This window comes from Lactuca serriola, chromosome 5, assembly GCF_051521515.1.
Source record: "Lactuca serriola cultivar US96UC23 chromosome 5, Lser_US96UC23_V15, whole genome shotgun sequence".
Taxonomy (NCBI): Eukaryota; Viridiplantae; Streptophyta; class Magnoliopsida; order Asterales; family Asteraceae; genus Lactuca; species Lactuca serriola.
In genome coordinates, this window is record NC_136412.1 from 194,922,924 (window position 1) to 194,934,416 (window position 11,493).

An 11,493-nucleotide genomic window follows, 5' to 3' on the forward strand; every position below is an offset into this window, starting at 1 on the left:
CTACAGGCGTATTGGTCCTATCCGAGGGGTATCACTACAGACTCGTAGCGTCCACATAGAGTTTGGAAGATTGTCCTCAGGATATCCTTCACTAACACTCGTAATTGGTGATATTCGGATCTTAAGTCCATTTCTAAAAGGTACGTCGTTCCTTGCGGTTGGTCAACCAATTCATCTATGTAAGGTAGAAGGCAATGATTTCTAATAGAGTCTTTGTCGAGGTCTGCAAAACAAGGACTTCCCAGGGGGTCACCCATCCTAGTACTAATCTCACCCAAGGACGTTTAACTGTGGAATTCTAATGGGATTTGGTGCATTAGTGCTGTTATGACCGCACCCACTGAAGTCTATCTTCTCGAAGAATAAGACCGGAGCCCTCAAAGGTGAGGAGCTTGGTCTTATCATTCCATTGTTGAGTAGTCGTTAAGCTGTCCAGACGGCTCTTGTATCTCCGTTGGTGTGAGACTATAGGGCGATCTGGTTACAGGAGTCGTATTGGTTCCTAAGTTTGTTCGCATGACGATGCGATTACTCGTAGTCTTGGACAGTCTCCGTCTCGAAGTTCACATTAGAAGTCATACATGGTTCATCAATCACAGTCTCGTGTATATGAGTCATATATAATTAAGATTGAAACGGTTGTCGAATAAATGATTCTTCTTTAAGCTCACATCCCAATGAGGAAAAGAGGTTAACGTGGAATCATCAATTCTAAACCTGTAGAACATCGATTATATACCACCCCTATGTATACCTTCTTCAACAATAGATCAACCGTATGGGTCTTTGGATTGAACTTGACATACTGTACGACTGGTACTTTGGGGAGGTTTGTTGAGGTCTCTTCGGAATGATAAGAAACATGCGGTACTCTATGCATGAGTACTTTGAAGTTCTGGAATGACGGTTTCGTTAAAAAGGCGATTTCAGAGAGAGAGAGAGATGTGTGTATGAAACTGGTATTGTGCGGATCGAGTTGACTCAAGTTGTATGATAGTATCATACATACTTGGACGTAAAGACATTAGATTTGAACATAAAGACGTTACAGACAAAACACAACAGTGCAACTTTTAACAGAGTTACAGTACTTTTAGATTTACTACAAGGCTATTGCTGCGAACAAGGTATACTACAAAAGGCAAGTATGCGCAGCACGAGGGTCCCTTTATTGACGGGATCTCGCAAAAGATAAGACTCTAGTTGTACTAGTTTTAAACATGTTTAAAAGCATACATAATACTGACGATTTGGGAGGGAATCTATGTTATAGTAGGGTCCTTCGTTGCCTTCTTTCATTCTGAGGTCAAACTCCTCCTGTTCCACCGTCGTTCTTCTCTGTTGGGCAGTCTCTCTTGAAGTGTCCCATTATCCCACATAGATGGCATATCCGAGAAATTTCAACATTGGAGGTTGAAGTAATGTGTTGAATCTGAGTCCTGCAGAAGCGGGTAGTGTGTCCGTTGTTGTTGCAGTTCTTGCAGTGCAACAGTTGATAACTACCTAGATGATGTAAGCTGCACTTATTGCACTTCGGTAGGATTTCGGCATATTCTCTAGCTGGGATAGGGGCAATTGGGATACCAGAAGGGATGGTAGTAGGAGGTACAGATGTCATGGCTGTGAAGGTTGCCACAGGTTTTTATCTTTTTCTCGCCTCATGGGGTGATTTGCCTTTAACTTTAGCCCAGAATCTTTGTTTGTTATTCTTGGGCTTGGGATTCGGAGTGTCATGGTAGTTCGTTGCTTGTTGAGGCTCTTGATTGTTACGTGGATTGGAATTATTGCTAACAAACCCGCTAACATTTGCGTTGTTAGCGTTAAGGTGAGTCAGAAAAGCTGTCACGGCAGCTGAGACTGCAGTTTGAAAGGTAGCTACATCAATCTTAAGAGTCGGTGTTTGGTTGATGGATTGATTACTTTTCTTCGACGACATGATATTGTTACATGGAAAGAAAAGGAGTTCGTGAGCTACTACGGTTGAACCAATATTATTTTGATTCTGACTAAGAGATGTGTTAATATTCATGAAAACTTAGCACATATACGTTATGATATAATCAAGATTAGGCGGATAGTAAAACGTGTGATTCTACTGTAGTGTCACATTCTATCTTCTACTAGGTTTTCATTATATATAACTCAGGAATGTATAAGCGAGGAAAATTATAGTAATAACCTTCTTACGAATCCTTTTTAATGAGCTAGAATTCCTAGTAAAGGCTACCGTTGAACCTAGATGTATTTTGATCGTTCACCTAAAGAGTAGAAGTATGTTCTCGAAGGTTTGACCTACATCCCTATGATGCATTCCTACTACGGAGTAGAAGTATGTTCATAGAGTGGTCTCAAGACGTTTGTCATCCAAAATGGGGTACCATTGGTTGGTGGATAACATGATCGAACATTTGGAAGAGAATTGGCAATGACTCTTGTCACAATTAGAAATTTTTGTGCCTTGTAACTACAACACTTAAGTCAAATTGTGAATCAAAGACATAAGAGCATGTATGATGCATACTCTATGACAACAAAATTTCAAACAAACACCCCATGCAAGCATTTCAAGTAGTCAATAAGCAATTGGAAACCCTAGGAGTTCTTGTTTAAGTCCATTTTGGACTAGGAATTCCTTATTGGGCCCAATGGACCAATAAGCTTCCAATTTGACCATCTTGGGCTTAGAACTCTTAAATGGGCTCTAATTTGACCCACTTCCATTTATTTCAATATTTTGGGCCATATTGGGCCTAAAATGAAATAAGTTAATTATATGAACCATTTTGGTCCATAATTAACCTAATTTAGCCCTAATAGGTCATAAGACTCATATTTATGGTTATTTGGACCAAACATCACTTAACATAATCATGAAAAAGGCTTAAGCATAGAAGGCCCAAATTCTTTTTCTCTTCCTCTGTAATTCTCGGCCCAAGCCCAAATAAAAGAGAGAGTTGACTTCTCATGGCCACCTCATTTTTACATTGTGGTCTTCCATGCATCCTATCCCATGTTTCCATGCACACATCACTTCAAGACCTCTTTCTTTCCCTCTCTCTTGCTCTCGGCTGATTCCAAGCAGACACACACATACATAATTCTCTCCCAAATCTATCAAGGAAACTCCCTCCATTCTTCATCAAGATCTCGAAATTTAGAAGGTTTTTCAAGAAGATATTTCCACAAATTCTTCATCTAAGGTAAGATCATGCTTGGATCTATGATCTAGATTCTTTGTTTTATCAAAAATCTCTTTCTAATCCATGAAAAATCATGATCACTCTCTTAGAAACCCTCTAAGTTCGAAGTCAACAAAGGAAGGCTTGTTAGGGCCGAAAACAACATCAAACTCCTTCCAATCTTCTTCAAAACTGAAACAACAACTCAAGGTGAGCTTCATACCCCATTTCTTTCGATTTTTATAAGTTTTTATGGGGGAGAATACAAGCAAATGTGTAGATCTATTAGTAAATGTATGCCTTGTGTGATTCTTATGCTTGTATGTTTGATTTTATGTGTTTTGTGATGATTATGCTAGCCAAAAAGTATCTAAAAACCGAGATCTATAACATGAGGAATGAAATAAACATAACTTACACCATTTCATACTAATCAAGTCAAGAAAAATAGTTCATTTGGTTAGGAAGAACATATTTGGCCATAAAACCCATTTTTGGGCTCAAATTGTCAAAAATACAAAACTAAGGGCCCAAAATGAAAAATGATAATTTCTGGAGGTTGAAAGGTTCCAAACAGTTTCTAATATAATTTTTCTTAATATCAACATTTTTGAGGGGCATAAAATTTAAATTTTGAACATAATGCGCTAAAATGGGCTTTTCGGCCCAATAAGCCCCAATTTGCGAGATTTTTGAAATTGAGGGGCTGGAAAAGCAACTTTCTGTAAAACTGGGGATTACAAGTGTATTAAAACCATTTCAATGGTCAAAAATGTTTTTCAAAGTCAAAAGGGATCAAAAATGAAAAAATTTTCCATTTTGGGCCAAAATTGTAAAGGTTGCGAAAATGGCGGTTCCAACCGAGAAAACTCCATTTTTGAAGGAATTAAGCAGTTTATCAAGTAAATCTGGGCTGAAAATGTCTTTTCAATAAGTTTTGATACTAAAGTGTCAAGAAAAATGGTTTATGGACTAAAATGGAAATTCTTTTATATAAAGGATTAAAAGTGTGAATTTTATCCAAGAAGGGTCGTGAGAAGGTAAACACTTACTTTAAACAAATATATCCTTTAAGATAAAATACGAGAACCACGACTACTGGCGAATCGTGATAACAAATACACTTTCAACACCAATATCGTTACCCAACGAATTGATTCGATCTCGAATCAATAGCAAATCAAAAATCAATAAACAATAGTACTTCAATAAACACGCGGAATCTACGAGGAGTCAATATTCAATCTTAGGGCTTGAAAGTTTCAAATCGTGCCTGTTGGGCCTAGCTAGCCCAATAACATGATCTTTAGGCCCGAAAGGAACGCGCTTACATGTTATTGGGCCTTCTATGACCTAATTCCATGTAAAAGGACTTTCAATAGCTCTATTGTGTTGTTGGGCCCCAAGGGTCCATTGGTACTGCTAGCGAAGTTGAGAAGTCAAATGTGAGTCGGGCCAAGTGCCTTTCGCATTCCCGATAGCCTTGAACGACTTATGGAAATAAAGGGGGCTTCATACCCTCCTTTCTCCTCGGTTGTGGGGCTATAAGAAGTCAGGGTGGTTGGATTAAGTGAGTAGTACGGACGACGCCTAAGGGATCGTTTGTAATTTGTAGTTATAAACTAGTCATTTTCATTAAGGTGTGATTATAACGACTCACAACCCATAATTAATCCAATGTCACCTGGGTAATCATAAACAATCGTCGTACCGGTATAACAATAAATAAGACATGTAATTTTACGTATTGGGAAAACATCGGGTTTTCCCGGGAAGTTCAACACTTTTACCTTCGTGATGTATACAAAGTTTAACAATTATAGACGTTTACAAGAATCGACAAGCATACTTACAGATCTTCACACTTTTTCTTATATACAATACTCTTTTCAGAAAATATCGGATTTTTTGGGTTTTCAAACTTCACAAAAATCATACTTTTTCATAATAATTACTTATGAACTCACCAACATTTCATATGTTGACGTTTTTCCAAAATACTTGTATTCTCAGGTAACAGGTAAACCGAAGAATAGGTATTCAATGATGTCATGGTGTTTTGTTTAAATTAGTATCGAACGGTTTAAGTTATGGAAATGTAATGTTTAAAATAATGTACTGAATGTAAACAATATCAGTTGTAATATTTCAATGCATGGTGATGAATGATGTTATGATTCATGTAAAATCATTGTGATGGTATTCAATTAAGTCACAATAGCCCTCGGACGTTTCCGCCTTCTGGTTCGGGGGTGTGATAGGTTGGTATCAGAGCTCTGTTTATAGTGAACTAGCATATCTAACCACACATTGATATGCAACTATAAACCTAAAGAGGTACTAACAAAACTCTAAACAAAACAAGTAAAACATAACAATAAAACACCCTTGCTTGCGTTAGGAACAAGAACATAATACCGAACCAAACAAGATAGTGCTAGTATCTCGGTTAAGCCAGAACTGTTCTAGTCATATCAAGGAGTGGGTGTAGCCTGATCAACTACATTCCCTCCAAGGTATAACTATCACACGTCCTGAGGAGATCGTGATAGCTAGGGAACCTAAAAACATACCCTTTTATCACCAAAAAGAGAACATCCGTTTAGCCTGCACAATAGTTATAGCATCCTAGGAATAATGTTAGCATATTTACACACTCTTACAGACAGCATGGATGGGTTCCATCACCCCGGAGATCCTTACTTCCCTAACCATGGAAATAACGGATGGTTAGACGAAGAGCTTGAGGAAGGCCCCGAGGAGGAATCTGACGGGGAACTGGAGGCAGGAGTCGAGGGTGAGCCTGCCGAACCAGAAGAAGAACAGGAGGAGGAAGAAGCTGAAGGAATCTTTGTGGAGGAACCCGACGACAGTGAAGGGGGTGATTCGGATGCGGAGTCCGAAGTCATCAACCCCCCTTACCCGATTAGGATGCCCACTTACAGGGTAGGCCCCGTTGGTCCTACACCCCCCTGGGGTATTGATCTTTGGAGATGGAGCAGACAGCAGGGACAGCGACCCCCGTTCGGCATGTCACGCAAGTTCTTTGACTTGAGGGACGGAGGACCGGCCGATCGAGCCCTTCCGGTCATGGTGAGACGGTTACGGAACACCAACAACCTCGCTTTGAGCATCGCCGACCAGGTACGCCAGCTGTGGACTAAGGTCGAGCGTGCAAAGCAGGAGACACGTGACGTTCTTTGAGAGTTCCATATGAGGCAGGTAAGGTGGGAGTGTCGACTCCAAGACGCAGAACGATAGGTGGCTCGCCTTCAGGGAGCATCCACTTCCTCAGCACCACCCCTGAGCACAGCTCATCGCGATTAGGGATGGACTTATCTTACTAGGCCATTAGGATCTATGCTATGTACCCCGACTCTATGTTTAAGTGACTACACTACTCATGGAGCCGTTATGCTGTCGAACTAATATCACTCATGTATGCTCTTACGAGCAAAATTTTCATGTATCAAATGCGGATAATATTAGTAAAAAAATAAAAAAATAAAAAAATAAAAAAATAAAAAAATAAAAATATTATATGTTTTATTATGACGTTATAATCTACTATGTGTTGCGAATCCATGATTGTATGCTAAATTGTAGAAATACTTAAGTTTGTGCCATGCACCTAGTCGGTAGGATCATAACCTCACAGAAACCACATACACTCAACATCTTTCCGTTTCATGACAGAAAGATGCCTCGACGACCTACTCGCGGAAACCCTGGACCAACCCCACCCGAATTTGACTCAACTGCATTCCAGGCATCCGTATCTGCTGCGGTCACCGCAACAATTGCACAAATTCACCAAGGGAACAACGGAGGAGTCAACAGACAAGGGGCCGGGAGTTCGAACAACGGAATGAATCAAGGACCCAGCAAAACATGTACCTACAAAGACTACACAAACGCCAAACCACGAACCTTTAACGACATTGGAGGAGTGATCACCCTGAAACAATGGATCGAGAAGGTGGAATCGGTGTTCGAGATATGCGATTGCCCTGAAGAGATGAAGGTGAAGTTTGTTGCATGCACTTTTGTTGACCAAGCGCTCACTTGGTGGAACGGACACGTGGAAGCCATGACACTCCTCGTAGCCAATTCCATGCCATGGAAAGAAATGAAAGAAATGATAATGGCCGAATACCGCCCTCATGGTGAAATTCAGAAAATGGAACAAGAGCCGTGGAACCTCACTGTCCAGAATGCTGATATAGATGCCTACATATCAAGGTTAAGCGAACTGTCTCTGTTATGTCCTGGCATGATCACCTAGGAAGGGAAGAAGATCGAGCGATTCATCTGAGAACTAACCTCCCCGATCCAAGGAAACGTGATAGCTGCAAATCCCGAAACTTTTGACAGTGCTAAGAGATTGGTTAAGAAGCTGTATGACCACAACAACAAGAAGGGTGAGAATCCAGTGGAGACCGAGGCCAAGAAGGATAATGATGGCAAGAAGGGGAAGAACAACAAGAGAAAGGGGCGTCAAGGCTCCGAGACTTCCAAGAAGCAGCAGACAGTGGCGGTTAATGCTGCAACCGCGCAAGTTCCATCCACACCACATGCTCCAGCCTCAGCTGATCCAAGTGCTCCTAGACCTTATTCCGAAATGGCCAATGGGAAAACCGAATCCACTGGGGAAATCTACATCCGATGTACCCTAACCCTGAACCAACACGTCTTTCGAATAGACTTAATGCCTGTTTCCATTAGGAGTTTCGATGTGATTATTGGCATGGACTGGTTAAGCCCCCACCATGTTGAAATTATGTGTCACAAAAAGGCCGTTCGCCTTCACCTTCCCAATCACGAAACCCTAGTTATTTACGGAGACAAACCTAGCGCGAGTCTTCGCCTCATCTCATGCGTCCAGGCACAGAAGCATCTACGAAAGAACGATTTGACGTTCTTGGCTCACATAGTGGATAAAACCAAGGAAGAGGTTAACATTCAAGACATTCCAGTAGCACGTGAATTCCCAGACGTATTTCCTGAAGATCTTCCTGGAGTACCCCCAGAGAGAGAACTTGAGTTACGAATTGACCTCGTTCCAGGAGCAACCCCTCTCGCTAAATCGCCTTACCGGATAGCTCCTGCTGAAATGCAGGAATTGTCCAGCCAACTCAGCGAACTCCTGGGCAAGGGATTCATCCGACCCAGCTACTTGCCATGGGGAGCTCCGGTCCTCTTTGTCAAAAAGAAGGATGAATCTTTTAGAATGTGCATCGACTACAGAGAGCTAAACAAACTCACTGTCAAAAATCGCTATCCACTCCCACGAATCGAAGATCAATTTGACCAGCTCGAAGGAGCTAGTTACTTCTCTAAGATAGATCTACGGTCTGGGTACGATCAGCTCAAGGTCCGGGAAGAGGATATTCCCAAAACCACTTTCCGAACTCGTTACGGACATTATGAATTTGTCGTAATGCCCTTCGGTCTAACAAATTCCCCCACCACATTTATGGACCTGATGAACCGAATCTGTCGACCATTCCTCGACAACTTTGTTATCGTCTTCATTAACAACATTCTAGTCTATTCCCGAAGCGAAGAAGAGCATGGCCAACATCTCTTACAAATCCTGGAAACCCTACGAATGGAAAAGCTATACGCAAAACTCTCCAAGTGTGAGTTCTGGCTCCGTAGCGTGAACTTCCTAGGTCATGTTGTTAGTCGGGAAGGAATTCATGTGGATCCTTCTAAGGTCAAAGTCGTCGAAGGATGGGCAGTCTCGACGACACCCACATAAATTCGCCAATTCTTAGGCCTAGCAGGCTACTATAGGAGGTTCATTCAAAACTTCTCTAAGATTGCCAAGCCACTTACCACGCTTACACAAAAGGGAATACCATTCAAATGGAAGGACAAACAAGAAGTTGCATTCCGAACCCTGAAGCAAGCCCTCTGCAGTGCCCCGGTACTATCTCTACCAGAGGGAACGGAAGATTTCGTGGTCTACTGTGACGCGTCAAATCAGGGTTTAGGTTGCGTTCTCATGCAGCGTGGAAGAGTGATAGATTACACATGCCGCCAACTAAAAACACACGAAGTGAATTATACAACCCATGATCTGGAATTGGAAGCAGTGGTCTTTGCTCTGAAGATTCGGAGGCATTACCTTTATGGTACGAAGTGCACCATCTTCACGGACCACAAAAGTCTCCAGCACATCTTGAATCAGAAAGAGCTAAATATGAGGCAACGAAGATGGGTTGAACTATTAAACGATTACGAGTGCAAAATCAAGTACCACCCAGGCAAGGCCAACGTGGTAGCTGATGCCTTGAGCCGGGAGGAGTACTCTAATCGTCGTGCAAAAACTCTCTCAATAACCATCCAATCTCACCTAACCACTCAGATTGGGGTAGCCCAGTCAGATGCCATGAAGACGGAAAATAGAGCAAGCGAAGCATTACGCGGAATGGAGAAGAATCTAGAGATAAAGGAGAACGGAGTATACTATTTCATGAACCGTATTTGGGTCCCTAAACTCGGAGGATTTAGGGAGGTAGTCATGAATGAAGCTCACAAGACGTAATACTCCATCCATCCAGGTTCGGACAAGATGTACTTGGATATTAAACAACATTATTAGTGGCCTAATATGAAGGCAGAAATTGCCACCTATGTCAGCAAATGCCTTAATTGCGCCAAGAAGCCCTCGGGGTTATTACAGCAACCGGTGATCCCCGAGTGGAAATGGTAAGGTATTTCCATGGACTTTGTGACCAACCTACCCAAGACATCGGACGGATTAGACCCTATATGGGTAATAGTTGGCCGACTGACGAAATCCGCCCATTTCCTGCCAATAAAAGAATCCTACAAGCTGGAGAGACTGACACGATTATACATTCAAGAAATCGTGAGACTTCACGGAGTACCAGTGTCTATAATCTCAGATAGAGACAGTAGATTCACTTCACGTTTTTGGCAATCACTTCAGAAAGCACATGGAACCCATCTCGACATGAGCACCACTTATCACCCACAAACGGACGGTCGAAGCGAACGAACCATCCAGACGCTCAAAGACATGCTTCGCGCGTGTGTGATAGACTTTAAGAAGTCTTGGGATACCCACTTACCCTTAGTTGAATTCTCGTATAACAACAGTTATCATTCGAGCATCAAAATCGCTCCTTTCGAAGCACTATATGGACGTAAGTGTAGATCACCGTTGTGTTGGGCTGAGGTGGGCGACACCCATCTAGAAAAGAAACTTGCATTGGACAAGGCGTTAACGGGACCGGAGATCATACGTGAAACCACGGAAAAGATAATTCAAATCAGAGCACGACCGACAAAAGAGCTACACTGATAAACGGCGAAAGCCCTTAGAGTTTCAGGTCGGGGATCGAGTGCTATTAAAAGTTTCACCTTTGAAAGGGGTCATTCATTTCGGAAAACGGGGAAAACTGAACCCACGATACATTGGACCTTTCGAGATCGTTGCCCAAATAGGTACAGTGGCGTATAAACTGCAACTACCCGCTGAGCTAAGCAATGTGCACCCCGTGTTCCATGTTTCCAATCTAAAGAAGTGCCTATTAGATGAAACTCTCGTCATTCCTGTTGACGAGATTGAAATCAACGAGAATCTCCTGTTCATTGAAGAATCAGTCGAAATCATGGACAGGGAGGTGAAGCGTACTAAACAAAGTCGCATCCTGATCGTGAAAGTACGGTGGAACGCGAAGTGTGGGCTAGAATTCACGTGGGAACGTGAAGACCAAATGAAGCAAAAGTACCATCACCTATTCTAGCATTCTCAAATCTAGCTTTCAAAAGAATTTCAGGACGAAATTCCCTCTAACGGTGGGATGATGTCACAACTAGAAATTTTTGTGCCTTGTAACTACAACAGTCAAGTCAAATTGTGAATCAAAGACATAAGAGCATGTATGATGCATACTCTATGACAACAAAATTTCAAACAAACACCCCATGCAAGCATTTCAAGTAGTCAATAAGCAATTGGAAACCCTAGGAGTTCTTGTTTAAGTCCATTTTGAACTAGGAATTCCTTATTGGGCCCAATGGACCAATAAGCTTCCAATTTGACCATCTTGGGCTTAAAACTCTTAAATGGGCTCTAATTGTACCCACTTCCATTTATTTCAATATTTTGGGCCATATTGGGCCTAGAATGAAATAAATTAATTATATGAACCATTTTGGGCCATAATTAACCTAATTTAGCCCTAATAGGTCATAAGACTCATATTTATGGTTATTTGTTCCAAACATCACTTAACATAACCATGAAAAAGGCTTAAGCATACAAGGCCCAAATTCT

At 41.7% G+C, this 11,493-nt stretch overlaps 1 pseudogene; it reads right to left on the bottom strand.

Moving 5' to 3' along the window:
• Window positions 1–220: 220 nt before the first annotated feature.
• LOC145056276 (5S ribosomal RNA) lies at window positions 221–339 on the bottom strand (annotated as a pseudogene).
• Window positions 340–11,493: the final 11,154 nt, after the last annotated feature.